At 35.2% G+C, this 5,774-nt stretch overlaps 1 protein-coding gene and 1 long non-coding RNA gene across 11 annotated transcripts in view; both read right to left on the reverse strand.

The window, feature by feature from the left end:
- LOC117167579 (protein kinase C, brain isozyme) overlaps positions 1–5,774 on the reverse strand; it is a 1,572,697-nt gene that overhangs the window by 1,460,844 nt on the left and 106,079 nt on the right. The gene's annotated exons all lie outside the window — the stretch shown is intronic.
- LOC117167582 lies at positions 2,362–4,932 on the reverse strand. The gene is made up of 5 exons (XR_004466413.1): positions 4,741–4,932; positions 4,162–4,405; positions 3,872–4,050; positions 3,290–3,503; positions 2,362–2,927 (listed from the first exon to the last, which is right to left on the reverse strand). It is a non-coding gene; the product is annotated as an uncharacterized LOC117167582 (long non-coding RNA).

Raw genomic sequence — 5,774 nt, forward strand, 5'->3', positions numbered from 1 at the left:
CTTTATCCTCAAGCGCAGATGGCTCATCAAAATTCAACCCTGTTTTTCTTGCCTCCTCACGCAAATCATTCAGAAGCTTAGAAATCGACTCAGCGTTCATGTGATTAACATCAGAGGTGGCTTGTATAGACGCAACAGCCTCTTTCTTAAAAAAACCATTATCAACCAAATGAGAAGTACAGCATCCCGCTTTTGCAGGAATCAAAATACCAGTATCGACGTAAACCCTCAATGCAGCAAAAGGTTTGATTCTGATACGATTATTCTTATGATGACAGACAATGCATCTGGACTGAGAAATCATACATCTTCTTATTGGAAGTTTGATTTTCCTACAGTCAGAATCTGAAGTTCCATCTTCACTGGAAGATTCTGAATTTTTATAAATATGACTCTTACCTGGTTCTAAAACATTTGATAAATCATTTTCAGAAGAACTCATCTCTTTTGCATCTGTAATCCGACGCTTTTTAATCGAAAAGCATCGACAACTATCGCAAACCTTTGACTGAATGTTTAAGGAGCTATGAAAAGCAGTTTTAAGAACATTTAATGCCCGTTCATCCTGAACTACTGATAGATGACTCTTTGGTTTTGAGAATTTGCCGCAACAAGAACACTGTTTTTTCGGCATAATAAGTGGTAATTAAAAATTAATTCGCAAGTAATTATTTCACCTGGAAAAATAAAGACAATCTGAAACTGATGTACAGAACTATTAAATAATAAGGATTTAAAAAAAAGTGTAGCCTCTCATGCCTATGAAGTACCTGTGCAAAAGACTTACAATCGCAATGAAACTCGTCGATACTGATAAAATAAAACTACAATAAAATAATCTGTAACAGATGCATGTACGCACTAATATCACATACAGTGGATAAGAACTCTTTAACAGGTCGAAACGTGGAAGAAGAATGAAGGAGAATATAGCTAAAAGCATCGGCAACAAACGCGAATACCATGTGGAGGGGGAAAACAGTTGAACGTGTAGCGAAGCGGCAGTCGCACATGAACGATAGCGTTTTGTTTCCTATTCCACTAACTTTGGTTGATTTTAATCTCGCTCCTCTTTGCCCAAGGGCGTCAAGGTGGCTAAGACCGGCAGTAAATGTTTCTTAAGAAAAATAACTTTAAAATAATAAATTAATAACAATAAATTAATACCTTAAAATAATACGCTCGGTTTTTCATAAAGTATAAAAATAAGCCCTATTTTGAAGGCTAATTACCTTGAGAAAAATAATGGCTTTAACATATGTTGTAACGCATATACGTGCGCAGTTTTTGGCCAATTATGATCTTGCGTGAGCAATACTAACAATGTGAAACTTAACATGATTTGAATGAAAGTGCGAAAACCCATGTAAAATACGAACTTAAAAATGACTATAGCTTGAAATCAGATCACTCTCAGAAAAAAATCCTTTTAAGGGGTTATGAGACCTAGTTAGATGAATAAAATAAAACATGTTTGAGGCCAATCTGTAGATGGCCCAAAAACCGGCCTTATTGACCCTCCTCCTTTGTTAATAATCACTATTTATCTGACTAGTACTTTTTGATTCATTCGTTGATAATAGCATTAAAAATGACACAATACAGTTTTGGACTCGGAAACTCGATCGATTTATCCTTGTGACTTTTTTTTCGATAAAAAGAACGTTGCAGTTTGAAAGCCGTAGAAGTTTCTTGCAAGAACTTTTTGAATTTTTTTAAAATATCGACAATGCAGTAGGGTTAAGTGTCTATCTCCGCCCCCCTCTTAGCTATTTTTGCTGTAATTTATGAACAAACGAGTATTTCCTCCGAAAAAATTTGCATTTATACTTCAAACGGTTAATAACAAATCCTTACGCGCTATTCAATGCGCTCCAGGAAATCTGCCTTGTGAGTAACTGGCTCCGCAATCTTAAACGCCCTTATAACTATCCAGAGGATTATTAGTCTGGTAGTCATCAAAGTAACCGAATATTTGTAAAAGAATCTTGCTGGAATATTTTTGAGTTTTTTCTAAGAAATACCTTGAGCAATATTTTTTACATGTTAAATGTCGCTAATTATGTTATAAAGTAAAGTAGAAGCTTCTGCAATTACTGTAAGTCACTTGGAGTTTGTAAAAGCAAGGTTTTATCGCCAAATATCTCATCGTACGCATCGTATTCGTCGGAAGAACATTCGGAATTCTAATAAAATGGAGACTCCTCCTAATCTACATTCAAATTCTCTGTTGAAAAATAAGTGAAAGCATTTTTTTCAAAAGCAAAGCATTTTCTTGAAATTTTATACTATTTAATTCAGGTTATAATAAATAGCCCGGTGTTTTCGGTACGAATCCAATAAGTAATAAACTTTTGAGCAGTCGATTTACATACAATGGAAGTTTCGTAATTATTTGTGCGAATAATAATTCACAAGCGAAACAGTTTAACAAAGTTGCATTTACAGGTATTTTCGATGACAGGGTTGAAAACTTGTTCTGAGTAGTACACTTGTCAACTTTGCATCAATTTTGTATAATACGATGTTTTTAATCAAATAAGAAAGTATTCTTTGTAAATTTTGATGACTAGTTTCTCTGTTTGATAACGTCGAACTTCGCATTAATTTATTTTGAACTTGAGATAACTTTGAGGCATATTTTTTTAGAGGGCGATCTAATACTAAGTCCTGAAACTAGTACCAATTACCGAAGGTATTTTGATTTGTCCGGAAACACAAAATCAAAAGCATAAAACGCTCCAAATACTAAGACAATCGCATCTAGAAAATAAGCGTGTTCTGTACCAAACATTGTTAACGGTGACAAAGGTCGTTCGCACATTAACGATTAATTCAATAATCAAAAAAATTGGCTGGAGTGTTGATTTTTCATCGCATAAACTTTTCCTTAGATCCTGTAGAACTTCTTCAGCCTCGTTATTAACCTGATGAAGAAGAAACAGCCTTTAGCTCAAAGTTTGCTTGAAACATTAAATGTATATAGCTGTAAATTAATAATGTTGAGTTGTATATTTACTAGCTAAATAAATGAAAAAATAATCGCGGTCTCATTTTTATTTGGCTTGTGAAACTGGTGAATTAAAATATTAAATTAATATTGATTAAAATTTTTTGTATTTCATAGTATGTTTCAGCTAAAATATTAGAAAACAAAAAAGTGCCAATTGTTGTGTAATAAACATTGATTTTTAACATAAATAATAGCAAGATTTTTTCGGCATATCGCTACATCGCCTTTTTTTAGAAAAAATAGTTTATATTTATTATATTTAATTTTAAATCTCACCTGCACAGAGAGCATATACGAATTGCTCTTTTCGCCTGCACTCGCGTTTTCCCTTAATAAATTCTGTGAGCATTCATTCGTTTCTGGATTCTCAAATACCTCAGAAATCTTATTTTCTTCGTTGTCAGAATTCAGTTATCTTTACTTCTGCGTTGAGCCTTTCCGACTGGTACGATATTTAGCAGTAAATAAAATATGTCAGTATGCTGACTATCTGTTTAAGGTAAAAAAATTATTAATATTGGAATTATTGATAAAGAATTTAAACAAAAGATATAAAAATACAGAAGTATAAAGCGATAAAATGTCAGGTGCTAGTCCTGGCAAGATATCTAGATAGGATTTGTCGACAGCACGCTACTTTGGTCAAGCTTTGGGCAGTCATAATACGTGTTTTTGAATTACTGGCCACTTTTTATGGAAAGCATCTCTTTTATTGGGATGTACAAAATCTAAATCTGTCTCGATCTTCAAATAATACCAGTAATAAAAAGTTTTTAATAATATAGCAACAATTTCAGGTGTCAGAATTTTGTTCTATTTCGACTCATTCTACTGGTTAGGAATATTTAATGAGCATACCAGTTCTCGTCCTAGTTGTTCCCGCAGAACTTTAAAGCAATAGAGATATTTTCGGACACTGCATCTTTCAATTTTCAGAATATTACTTCGAGCTTAATGGCTATCTAGCCAATACTGTTTGAGCTTTGTAGGGTCATCCGAGTATTTCGTGAGATATTCTAGTTTATCTTCAATCAAATCTGAAAAAAAATATTATAAGTAGTCTAAAAAGTGGTATATTGTGAATTAATATCTAGATAATAATACATTTTTAACGAATATAATTGAGCAATAATAACAAGTATTCTAACCCTCAAATTGAAAGACACTCGCTGCTTGGTAATCTGTTAGTCGATTAGATTATAGCGCTGCTTTTAATATTCCCTTTTTCCTCAGTTCTGCTTCTGGGTAATGAAATGGTTATAAAGTTTTCCAACTTCGCTGCATCTGCTTTAGTTTTCAAGCCTAAAACCAATGTAATAGGTAGCCGCACCTTCAGCAGGAAAAATCCTCTCTACTTCAGAAGCAAGGTGCAAAAATTCTTATTTATCAATGCTAAAAAAAAGATGATAAAATATCAAAATATTCAATTACAAATCATGTCTAAATAAATAAGTACTTCTATTTATTCAGCTTCTGTCCATTTTAATAATTTTTCAGCAGTTGAACTCTTATCTTCCTTATAAAAGCATGCAAATTATTGCTCGTCATTTTTCAGACATTAGGTAACCATTTTCTTAGTAAGCATTAAATACAATTTTTGCATTTGTCTCATTTCCCAATAGCTTAGTTAAGGTCTACAATGAGTATAAGATGCGATATACAAGTACTATTATTTTAAATTACGTATGTTCATAGAAAAAAAAATTCATTTAAATTGATATACGTACTTCAAACTTAATATCTTGAGCCAAAATCGTTCTTTTTTCATGATTTGTTAAGCCTAACAAAGCGTGATCAGCATTATCTTCCTGCAAGTCTTTTTGACCAGCAAAGACCTGTTCCGCTTCCAGAACTTGACTGAGCTCACTCATTATAATTAAATGGAAATCTTTCTCTCGAACTCTTACCTCTTCTAACTCATCCATATTGTTCCTGCAAAAAAAAACTACTTATTGGTATTTGCTATTTTAACTTCAAAAATTATATTACTTACAATTCGATTCTCTATAACGTAATGCAGACAAATATTTCGGACGGCAGAAAAATCCCCGGGAATTTTATTTATTAGAGAAAGGAATTTGACATCAGGAATTTGGTTTAGAAACGGAGATTGCGGCAGCCAGCGGTGTTCTACTCGTAGTGCGAACAGGTGTATTGGTCTTAGGGGCCCTGGACGAACACCACTATCCTGGGGTAGGTGGTGGTCCGTTGAGGAGTGGTGTGACTGATAAAATGAAGTCGCGCTCAAGAGTGGGGGTTACTGGCCTCGGAACCGGGGATATCGTAGGAGGTAGGAAAAGGGTTGCAGGCTCGGGAAGACTAATCTGCGGCACCTTTGATAGGGGCAAAGGCAGAGAAGGTGCGGATGCAGAGGTACTGCACTGGGAATCAACCGGCAGTAGCAAAGCGCGAGAGGTAGTAGAGATTACTGTGGCCGGATCGGCGGAAACCTGGGGAAAACCTGGGTGCCTTATCATACGCGGTACGTCGAGTCTGCTCTGTCTCGACTTTCGTGGTTCATAGGTACCGGGAGGAACGCTTTGAATTTGTAATAACGCGAAAGCAGCACAGGGAACTAATTCTGGGCGTTCCAAATTGTAGAAATTGGCTGCCCGGCGGACATCAACTTCCTGCCTCGCGCAGCGATCGCGGGTGGCTTCGCCGGCTGTTTTCCGGCAGACGGCGTCGCTGGGAATGAATCAGGAATTTAAGAGAAAACGAACGTTGATAAATAAGGTTATCACGCGTGGGGGGGGGGGGG

The sequence above is a fragment of the Belonocnema kinseyi genome, chromosome 2, assembly GCF_010883055.1.
Source record: "Belonocnema kinseyi isolate 2016_QV_RU_SX_M_011 chromosome 2, B_treatae_v1, whole genome shotgun sequence".
NCBI lineage: Eukaryota > Metazoa > Arthropoda > Insecta > Hymenoptera > Cynipidae > Belonocnema > Belonocnema kinseyi.